The sequence below is a fragment of the Melozone crissalis genome, unplaced genomic scaffold (genome assembly GCF_028551555.1).
Source record: "Melozone crissalis strain CALT ecotype California unplaced genomic scaffold, PUWL_Pcris_2 ptg000041l_1, whole genome shotgun sequence".
Classification (NCBI taxonomy): domain Eukaryota; kingdom Metazoa; phylum Chordata; class Aves; order Passeriformes; family Passerellidae; genus Melozone; species Melozone crissalis.
Window position 1 is genome coordinate 2,413,195 of NW_026535819.1, and position 11,284 is coordinate 2,424,478.

An 11,284-nucleotide genomic window follows, 5' to 3' on the forward strand; every position below is an offset into this window, starting at 1 on the left:
GATCTCCCCAAAATCCCTGACAGGAACGAGGTGCTGGAGCAGCCAGGAGATCTCTGCTCACAGCATCACTCATGGTAAGCAGGTCAGGAACCAGACATGAAAGCAGAGGAGCAGGAGGAAGCCATTTGTACAACTCTGCTGGATGTGGGTGACTTCCCTCCAAAGGGGGATGTGGGTGGGCAGCTCATGCACTTGGATATTAAATACTTAATATGTCACTGAGCCTTAACAGCCACAGGCAAGTGGTTAAAGCCTGAGCCAAGCCTCCCTGAAGTGCCAGGAACAGAGGGAGGTTCCCGAGACAGGAGGAGGTGGAATCAGGAGTGGGATGAGGGCATTGGGACCAAACGCACAAATGATGGAGCTCAGATCTGGGGTGGAGCATGGAGCAGGACCCAGGGGGTGGGCAGCGCTCCCGAGGGCAGTGCCAGCAGCAGAGAGTGTCCCAGAGAGCCACAGTGCCCATGGCAGCCCCAGGAGCACAGTGGGCAGCAGCTCAGTCAGTGCCACCCACGCCTGTCACACACACAACAGGGCAGCATTCAGCCTCTGCCGTGGGTGGTTCTTGTCCCACCTACTAAACCAAGCCTAAAATTCAAATACCAGATCTGAGCAGGCAAGGCAAGGAGGAAAAATCCTCTGGGATGTCAGTCTGGGCTCGCTGAGGCAGCTCAAGCACTGCCCTGGCTATGGAGCCATCCCAGAGCCATGAGATCATTCCTTGGTAACTTGGGGAGTTTGTCCAACACATGGACCTGAGAACAATCCCTCACCCCATCCCATCTCCCCCTTCCATACCTTTCCAAACAGGTTCCAAGCAGCTCCTGGCTACACCTCATCCCAGGCTCCCTCAGATGGGCTTGCAAGCACTGGGAGGTTGGTTGGGTTTTCCTCCAAAAACCGCCAGCAAATCTCTCCCTTTTTCCCCCAAACTGACACATCCATCCATGGTGGTGGGTGGCACCACCAGACACAATTCTAAGCTCCCAACCCAGCTGCTGTCACCTGGGCAGCCATCACCTGGGCAGCAGGAGGGAAAACTCCTCCCAGTAAACACCAGAGCTCCCAGCACATGCACTGGGGCGGGCACAGGGTGTGGGAACCACCTGCCCCAAACATTTCCATTGCTAATGCTGCACCCTGGGTCTCACACAGCATTCCTGAGGCGCCCAGGAGAGGTCAGGAGCAGGCTGCAGGGCGGGGAGGGGACACCAAAGCGGCCAAACAGCCGCAATCCCTCAGGCACAGCCAGGGGAGGCTGCAGGAGCACCCAGCACCACTTGTGATGCTTCATAAATGCACTGCAATTGAACTGTGCTTCCAGGATTTCTGTGGGGGAAAACCACCTGGGAGGAGTGAAAAATAACCAAGAAATCATGACTCTCACTCTACAGAACCTCACAGAAGAGTGGTAAAAGCCACTGGAATATTTCTGTTTAAAATCACCCGCAACACTTTGCACTGTGGACATCACTGTGTGCCACTGGAGCTCTCTGGGTTTTCAGGATGGTCAAGCAAAGAATTTCAGCTCAGGGCTCTGCCAGGCTGTGCTGGGGGGACAGCCTGGAGCAGACACACACAGGCTGCAGCTTCTCCTGGTTCCTCCACCCCCTCCAGGCTGCGCTGCCCTCCCGTCCCCCTGCAAAGAGTTAAGTCCTCCCTCCTGCATCATTTCTCCTGCCAAATGCAGATTAGTCAGCAACTACTGCAGGATACACCTCTCCTAAGGCACTCATGAACAAAGCAACAGCCAGCTTGGGACCTGAAAGGGAAGGTAAATGAGGAAACTTCCTAAACTCGATTGCAGAAATATTCATGAAGGTACCCCAGGCTCAGGTACCTCCAGCTGCTCTGCTGAAGCTCCCACTGGCTCCCAAGGGAATGCAGAGGTGGGATGGACACTAAATCAGTGCTGCAAGCCGGAATTGGAACCCACCAGAGCATCTGAAACCACCCAGAGCCAAACCCTCACTGCTGACCCCAGAGCAAACCTTGGGATGGAGGCAAACCAGAGCACTGCAAGGACCCTGGGCTCCATCCACATTTTCACAGACACACAAAGAAACCAAACACCCAGCAGTCATCTGAAAGGCCAGTTATTAGATCACTCGAAATGAGCTGAAATGAAATTCCCACAGGTTTTATTGGACTACTGAGATATTGATTCTGGTGCGTGCTTCTCACTCAGCCTGCAGCACAGAAATTCACCCTGCTAGAAATCCCACCTGTGTGCTGGGCCAGAAAATTCACTGGGAATGTCCAGGGCTCCCTTTTCCTGAGCCTAAACTTTCCCTTCCCCTAAGGACATTTAACTTGGTTGTCACAAATGCTGCTGGTTTCACCCAAAGGCACAAAGCACCCCCTGGTGCAGAATACACCCCCAGTTCATCTGACCAGCTGAGCTGGGACAAGGATGGCTCCCACATCCCTGCCCTTATTTGACAATTTTGGATCCCCATCCCCAATTCTCTCCGGTTATAAATTCACGCGATGCCTCGACAGCAAAACAACACCGCCATAAATTATTATATTTTTTCCCTACCCACATAAAAAGGGAGCTAAACAATTAAAGCCCAGGCTGTGCTGTGTGTGCAGAGGCACTGCAGAGCTCCAAGGAGGCCTTGCCCAGCCGGGGTGCCCAGGGCTGGTCCCTGTGATGAGGTGCCAGCAGCACGCTCTGTGCTGCACAGCTCAGTGCCCATGGCATGAACCAGCCCCAGGCCTCTGCCAGCCCAGAGCTCTGCTGCTCTGTTCACCCCAAACCAGGGTTCTGCTGCTGTGTTCACCCCAAACCAGAGCTCTGCTCTGTTCACCCCAAACCAGGGTTCTGCTGCTGTGTTCACCCCAAACCAGAGCTCTGCTGCTCAATCCAGCCCAAAGCTCTGCTGTTCTGCTCACCCCAAACCAGGGTTCTGCTGCTCTGCTCACCCCAAACCAGAGCTCTGCTGCTCTGCTCACCCCAAACCAGGGTTCTGCTGCTGTGTTCACCTCAAACCAGAGTTCTGCTCTGTTCACCCCAAACCAGGGTTCTGCTGCTGTGTTCACCTCAAACCAGAGTTCTGCTCTGTTCACCCCAAACCAGGGTTCTGCTGCTCTGCTCACCCCAAACCAGAGCTCTGCTCTGTTCACCCCAAACCAGGGTTCTGCTCTGCTCACCCCAAACCAGGGTTCTGCTGCTCAATCCAGCCCAGAGCTCTGCTGCTGTGTTCACCCCAAACCAGGGTTCTGCTGCTCTGTTCACCTCAAACCAGGGTTCTGCTGCTGTGTTCTCCCCAAAGCAGAGTTCTGCTGCTCTGCTCACCCCAATCCAGAGTTCTGCTCTGCTCTCCCCAGCCCAGAGTTCTCCTGCTCTGTTCTCCCCAAAATTCTCCTGCTCTGCTCTCCTCATCCCAGAGTTCTGTTCTCTCCAGCCCAGGATTCTCCTGCTCTCCCCAGCCCAGAGTTCTCCTGCTCTGCTCACCCCAACCCAGAGTTCTCCTGCTCTGTTCTCCCCAGAGTTCTCCTGCTCTGCTCTCTCCATCCTAGAGTTCTCCTCCTCTCCCCAACCCAGACTTCTCCTGCTGGGAGGCAGCAGCTCTGCGGCTTGCACAAATCTGCTCAGCTTTTTGCTTTTTTTTTTTTTTTTTTAAAAAAATCTAAATAAAAGTTCATGCCTGCAGCATAAACACAAGCTGGGCTGGTGCTCCGCTCCTCCCTGGGCGGGATGTGCTCATCCCCTGAGCTGCAGCTCAGCCAGTCCTGAGGTGCATCACTGCCTGGACAGCAGCACAGCCACGCTCCCAAAAACCCCAAACCCTTCCCGTGCTGGCAAGGACACTGCTCTTCCCTAAAGGACCTGCCCTTCAATTGATCCAACGTCCCACAGGAGGTGCAAAGCTCTGGAGAAGGCGTCCAGGGGTGTGCAAGGCTGGGACTGAGCAGCACAGAGTGTTCTGGATGAGGGGCTGAGCACAGCCCATGGCCCTGATGCAGCCATGGCACAGATCCTGGAGCTGTGTGGTGACTCAAGAAGTCCTGATGTTCCTGATGCTGGATTCACTACACACAGCCTGTGAATTAGCCAATCCTCCTCTTTCGCCTGGGGAGGGGGGCTGGTCCCAATTCAAATATTGTGCAAGCTGAAAAAGAGCCTCTTAAAAAAAGAAAAAAAAAACCAAACCCAAACAGCTAAAATGCAGAAATACTATTCTGGAGGAACTGGGGAAAGCTGAAGCAACAACGACAAACGATTCCTTGCTGCTCTGCCATTCCCTTCCTCCCAGGGCCTTAAAAAGGCCTCTCACCATCCTGCCCTGGCCCTGCTCACGTTACACTGGGATCAACCAAAGCTGAGCCTGGTGCTCGTGTCCTGCCCAAGGTCACCGAGACAGCCAGAGCCCAGCAGGAGCCCAGCCTGAACCTTCTGGAGCTCCTGGAGCTTCCCAGGGCTCTGTCCCAGCCCCTGACCCAACATTCCCACATCTCCAGGTGTGACACAGCACCGGGGAGTGATGGAGCAGCAGGGCTGCGTTTGGTTTTTGGCTTCATTTCCATGGACACCAAGGCAACCTTCCCAACTTCCCCTTTTCTCCAAGGCTTCTCTCTCTCCCTGCTCTTCTTCCCCCCCAGTTCTTAAAATCCAATTATAGCACGACTCTCTCAGCAGGGGTCAGTGTGGAATAAGAATCGCCCGAGTTAATGGACATGAGACCAAGAAAGATTAATGCCTAAATGGTTTCAAAAGTTGTATGATGCCGATTTCATTAACATTTTAATTGTAATGTATCTTTTTAATCTTCTTTCACACTAATGGTTTTTATAGGCTTCAAAAAAGAAAAGAGAAAAAAAAAAAAACTGCTGACAACAAAAATATCAACATACCAAAATTAACAGACGGAACTGAGTGCTGTAATGGGAACTGAATGAAATGCAGAAAACCATGTTAATGATGCATTAAGAGTAGAAACTGTGCTCAGACAAGAGTCAAAAATTCAGCCCTACACTTGCATGCCCTGACTTTGAACAGAGGCACCTTTCCCCAGGTGCTCAGCACAACCTCTCATTGTATCTTTCAGGGCGGGAAAAAACAACAACCTGTCAAGTTACTTACACTGAAATGTAAATTTCATAATCACTTACAAGTTGTATGGAAAAACCCATAAAGCAACAACCCCAGCAGCTTTACCAAATGCAGAAGTTTATAAAAAAAAAAAAAAAAAAAAAAAAAGCTGGCAATTAATCAGATTAAAGCAGGGTGACAGAGAGGAGCAGCAGGATCAGGGGAGGAGGCTGCTGCTGTCCATGTCCCTCTCCATGGAATGGCGCTGCTGTGGCTGTCACCACTCCCTGGGCTCAGGCTCCTCAAGCCACAGCAGAATTCCCAGACAGGAAAGATGCTGCTGCAACCGCCGTGCAAAATTTTATTTTACTTAATTAGAAGACAATTAAACCTAAGCAATAATGTTTCATTAAGCATGGGCATGTATTGATGATGTTAGCATGGATAAACGGAGGCACAGAAGGAGCAGATAATTGGGGAGCAGACAGATGAAGTTTTAAACAACTTTGGATTGTAGACAAAAGTCATAGATATGGCTCTGTCACCTGCACAAGCTGCAGGGGTGATGCAAAAACCACAAAGTTTTCCTTCCCAGTCCATCAGAACAACTTAGAAAGGAGAAAACTCAGTCAGAGGGATTCAAAGCCTCCTTATGCCCATGAGGAAATCATAATCCCTAGGTTTGCCACGAGGATGTGATTCCAGCCACAACAGAATAACCAAAATGAGGATGTGACTCCAGCCGCAACAGAATAACCAAAATGCACATTATCCTGCTCAGGTTTAAACCGTTTAAGGTTTCTGCAGGTGGTGAGGTGCTGAGGGAGGTTTCCAGTGATGGGGCACCTATGTAAAGAGGTAACTCCTGCTTGTGGGGATTTCATCCCACAGGATCTCAGCCATGGAGCAGAGCCTCTGCCAGGAGGGGTCTGTAATCCCACAGGGCAGCCAGGCTCGTGCATCCCACTGGAATCCTCCCAGCAAGCCCCATCTGCCTCTTCCCTTGGAAACCAAATCCTTTCATCCACCTTCAAGTGGATAAACCCTCACTCCCCATCTCTTTTGGGCACCTGCCTTCTGCACAGCACACCATGAAACACCAGCCCTGTATTGATGTCTCACATTTGACCTCTGTGCAGCACAACCCCACAAAGCTCAGGAGGGCCAAAACACCATCACCCCTTTGCCACCACTGCCCAGGCTCCCTGCAAGCCTTGATGTTCCCTCCTGTCTCCCTAATGCTTCCTATAATCCAAGTGTAAATGTTTGTCCTATGACAGGGAGAGCTGGCATGTAAAACATGTCCCCCCACACACAATGTATATATTTATCCCAGGCTGCCATATGCTTCCCAGTGGGTACCACGGCAGGAATGCTGCGTGGAGCAGAGCCAGGACCCTCCTGCATCCCCACCCCAGCCCCCTGCACAGGCTGTGCTGCTGAAACCCAGCCCCCAGGATGAGAAACACCTGCTTGTCCCCCAGCCCATCCATGCAGAGCAGCGCTGATCACACAGAGCAGCCCTGATCGCTGCCCAGAGGGGAAAAAAGGGATTTTCTCATGAGTGATGCACAGATCCTGCTCACAGCTCCACGGCCCTGGGGATGACACCAGGGAGGTGAAGGGTTTAATCTCGTCCCAGTGCCTATATATGGTCACTGTGATGGAGCCACCTCCCCGAGCTCACGCTCTGCTGCCCTTGGCTGCTGGCACCGGGCTCGCAGCAAACTGGCAGGGCCTGGGCACGGCGCCGGCGCGCCACAAGTCAGCAGACTCACCGCGTTCCTGTGCTCTCTCTCCCCCTTTCCCAATTTTTTCTGGCTTGTAAAAAGCCTTTCATCAGTTAAAAACCACAGAGAATGCGCAAATCCACAAAAAACCCAACCCCAAAACATTTTAAGAGTGTTTTATAGAGAATTGTTGCACGGGGGAAAAAAAAAAAAAAACAAGCTGTCAAGTTAGTTATGCTTAAATGTACATTTCATAATCACTTAGGTGTTTTATGGAAAAAAAAAAAAAATTCAATCTTTTGGTGAAAAGTGTATCAATTTATTCAGCCCACATAGGCTGTTAGTGCTGGGTAGTTTGTGGCTGCAATTCCTGCCCCCCCCCCCCCCATCCACCCACCTAGGGGAAAAAAAACCTCACTGAAATACTTGCCTTCATAGGAAACGCAACACCAAAAAATGTACTTGACACGCAAAATTCTGCGAAAAGTCTGACGTGAGGACCTCTGAAAAGCCTGAGGCCAAACTGCGCCGGCTGCGAGCAGCCCCGGGAACACACACAGCACAAAACCTGTGCCAAGGGCAATTTATCTTCATTTTATCCATCCAGCCAGCAGCTTTCAGGGGGTCCTGGTCACAGCTACCACAGAACTGCTCTCACCACCAGCATCCCAACAGCACCAGCATCCCAACAGCACCAGCATCCCCCACCCCTGGATCCCTGGGATCCTCCCCAGGGAGCGGGAGGAAGGAAGCTCCACACTCTGCCTCCATCCTCTGTCCCAGCACTCTGATTTTTATTACCTCCGTCCCCATTTAGGAGTAACCACATGACAGAGCCCAGCGCAATCCTGCCCGGGGAGCTCGCCTGGGATTGCCTCTCCCTCCCCTGGAACACAGCATTTTAGCAAGTTTTCCCTTCACAGCATTCTTTGCAGCCACAAATTCTGCTAAGATTTAATTTTATTTTTGTTTTTTTCAGATGCCTGTTCTGCCTCCAAACATTTGCTCAAAAACGAGTTGAACTTAAAAAAAAAAAAAACAAAACCAAAAACCCCAACAAAAAATAAACCACTAATGAATCACAGTTCCTAGCAAATGAGCAATTGCAGTTGACACAATGAATTATGCCTGAAGCAAGCTGGGAAACATATTTTGCAAATGATCTCATCCACAGGCAAACCTGGCATGACACTTGATTTGCTAAAAAAGACACAAAGCCTGTCAAAATTCCTGTCACTCCGCAAATAAAGTCAGGTAGAGAAAACCAACAGCCTCACCCTCTTTTAAGCACGCTTCACCTATTTCTCAATTGCTCTACAGGCTTGATTGAATAAAATAACAAAAACCCCACACGCCCTCCTGTAGGTGTGCCCATCCCAGTGGGTGCTGAGGGCCACGGGATGTGCTGCCACTTCCCTGGATGAGGAATAAATGGGCTGGGAAGCTGCTCTGCTCTTTGGATGCCAAGCCCAGGCTCGGCTCGATTTGAAGCCTAATTGCAGCAAGATCCGATGCTCGATGCTCGCCCTGGCCATTAGGTATGGCAGGGAGCTCACAATTCCCTTTAATTTCCTCCAGCTGCATGCCTGGGTTTTATTTCTTTCATTGCATTCAAGTAAACTCAAAGGTTAGAAAAGAGAGGAGGGGGGGAAAAGCCGCTCAAGGGCAGCCCCCCCTGCTCCCCACATCCCTGGAGCTGTCTCGGAGCAGTTCCCTTTGGCCCAGCACATCCCACCCTATTTCCCCACCTGAAAAGCTGCTGGCTCAGAAAACCTGGAAAAACTCAAAAGCCATGGCTGAACCCTCCTTCTAACCCCATTTTGTCAGAGTATTTTTAAACACAGAGCAAAGCTGAGTCCCAGCACTCTTTCCCGGGTTGTTCCATGGTGTTTGTCCCCAATGCCTGTCCCCCTGTGCCAGCTCTGACCCCATCCCTGCCCACCCCACAACCTTACAGGAGGCTGGGCAGGACCAGGGGCTGTGCAACAGCCTGAAATAAATATTTCCACTCCAAGGTGAGCTGGGCTGTGTCCCCAGCCAGGAAAGCACAGTCTGGAGGTTCCTCCCAAGCCAGCCCTGACCTCCCCGGGTGGATCAGGCTCTGGCAGGAGCTCTGTTGGTGTTTCTCCCTGGCCAGCAATGCTGCAAAGTGGCCTCGCTCCTCCTGACACCTCCAGCTGGGATCTGAGCCAAAGCCCAGCCCAAGGGACTCACCTGGACGCTCCAGCCAGGCTCAAGTTCAAGGAGAAGGGAATTTTCCTTTCCTGGACTAACAAGCAGCGAGGATGCTCCGTGTCCCCCCGAGCGTGGGGACGCTGCCCTGTCACTGGCACCAGCCAAGAGGAGCCAAAATCTGCCTCCAGTTCCAGCAGGCTCCCTCAGGAAAGCACAGTCATGGCTGGGGGAGCTAAAAGGCTTTTATATTGCCAGAGGGCTCCAAAAATATCACTTCCAAAGTGATCCAGCATCAGCACACGCATCCTGGCTAATGGCATCCATCTCTCACAACACAGGGGGGCTCTGGGAAAACCTTGGGGAGCCCTGGACAAGGTTTTGGGGCTCTGCCCTGCACAGCCACAGCCCAACCAACTCACAGACCACCCTCTGGCCCCCGTGGGACCCCCTGCTCCTGCCCTGATGCCTGGCTTTACTCCACTCTCTGTAATTCCAGATGCCTTGGGAGAGATTTTTTTGACAAATTTAAAGTTTCAGAAATCCATCCCCACCCTGCTCTGTCCCAATATGACAGCTTTTACCCAGTGAAGCCTTAATTAAAAGGCCTCTGCAGGAGAAAAACCCCAAAACACAGCAGTTACAGCCACAGAAGGACATTTACTCTCAGGAGGGATGAGATCCCTAATTTTTTTTTCCACTTGCCACTTACTTCAAATCCAAGCATTATCCCCCCCATCATCCTCACCTTGGGGTCACGGCCTTGCTGTCCTCAGCTGGGCAAGCCACAGCAAGTCAGCTGCTGAGGAACAGCTCAGCTTTGCTCATTTTAGTTAAAAGCTTTCAGAATTTCAGAGCAGGCTGTGAATCTGGCAGGAGGTTTGGGGGAGAGGCGTGCTGGGATGCCGCAGTTTGGAGCAGCTCTGCTCTGCCCAGGACCCCAGGGGCAGCGTCCCCGCGGAGCAGCAGCGGCAGCAGCAATCATCCCGCTTTGTTTACCGATCCCAGCTTCTCCTGCTGTTTAATATTTCAGCTGGAGAAGGTGAGCCGGCACGCCAGCCCCTCAATTACGCAGGGCGAGAGGCAAACACTTGGCAGGCAGCGAGCACATCAAGCTGCCCACAAGCTTCGCAAATGCCTCCGGAAAGGAGGAGGGGGGAGAGAGGGGAAGAAAAAAAAAAAAAAAAAAAAAAAAAGGGAATATTCAAATTAACGAGCCGGCGGGTAATGGAGACTTGGCTGGAAGTGATCGTGCACTTCGCCGTCGGCCGGGCCGGGGAGCAGCACGCGATGTACCGCTGGCTTTGGCTTTTCCTAGGGCAGGGGAGATGTTTGCAGAAGTCCTTGAGCGCTGTAACTACAGCAGGGCTGCGGCGGGCACGGAGCGCTCCGGCCCCGCTCCCGCACACCGGCAGAGGGGTCCCCCGGCCATGGGGCACATCCCACCCGTGCGAGGGGACCCCCTGAGCCCCCACGGCCCGGGGTCCATCCCCGAACCCCAATTCCGGGGTCCGGCCGGGTTTTGGATTGCAGTCTCTCCCGTTTCGCAGCGTTTCCCTCCCCTGCGAGCCAAAGTCCGCCTGCGGCTGCATTCACCCCTAACCCGCAGCCCCCGAGGGGGTTCCCGCACAGCCCAAGCCCGCATTGCCGCAGGACCGCCAGGAACCCCGAACGGCGCTTCCCGCGGGGGTACCGGGGGTACAGCCCGGCCGGTCCCCCCTGCCCTGCCCTGCCCTTCCCCTCCCGCTCCCCCGGCCGGGACCCCCGGGACCCGCGGGTAAAGGGCGCGATGCGCGCGTCCCCAGCCCGGCACAGCCCAGCCCAGCCCGGCACGGCACAGCCCGGCCCGGGGGCGATGCGGGCTCGGCGCTGCCCCGGGCGCTGCCGGGGCCGGGCCGGGGCCGGGCCGGGGGTCGGGGCCGGGCCGGGGTCCCGGGGCTGCGCTCACCTGCGGGGCGCCGGCCCCCGACGCTGCCCTGGGCCTGACGCGGCGGGGCCGGGCGGCGGCAGGAAGTGATTCCAGCCGCTCCTCACATGGACTTTCCCTGACCTCGCCCAGCAGCGCCGGCAGCCGCCGCACAGACCGGCCCGGCGGGACCGGCACCGGCAGCGGCTCCGCGCCAGGGCCGCCCGCGGGGCGGGGGCGGGCGGGGGGCGGCACCGGCCCGGGGGGACCCGCGGGAGGAGCCGCGGGGGGCGGCACCGGCACCGGCGCGGACACCGCGAACCCCCCGGGCCGAACCCCCGGGCCCGGGAGGGGCGGGCACGGCCCGGAGCGGGGCGGGAACCGCGGGGCTCGGGCTGCTGCCTGCGGCTCCCGGTGTGTACTATTTTATTTTATTTT

At 54.3% G+C, this 11,284-nt stretch overlaps 1 protein-coding gene across 3 annotated transcripts in view; it reads right to left on the reverse strand.

Moving 5' to 3' along the window:
• NACC2 (NACC family member 2) overlaps nucleotides 1-11,043 on the reverse strand; it is a 94,865-nt gene extending 83,822 nt beyond the window's left edge. For all 3 annotated transcript variants that reach the window (XR_008483593.1, XM_054284446.1, XM_054284447.1), the window contains exon 1: nucleotides 10,889-11,043. The gene's annotated coding sequence lies outside the window, so the exon portion shown is untranslated. The remainder of the gene's footprint in view (nucleotides 1-10,888) is intronic.
• Nucleotides 11,044-11,284: the final 241 nt, after the last annotated feature.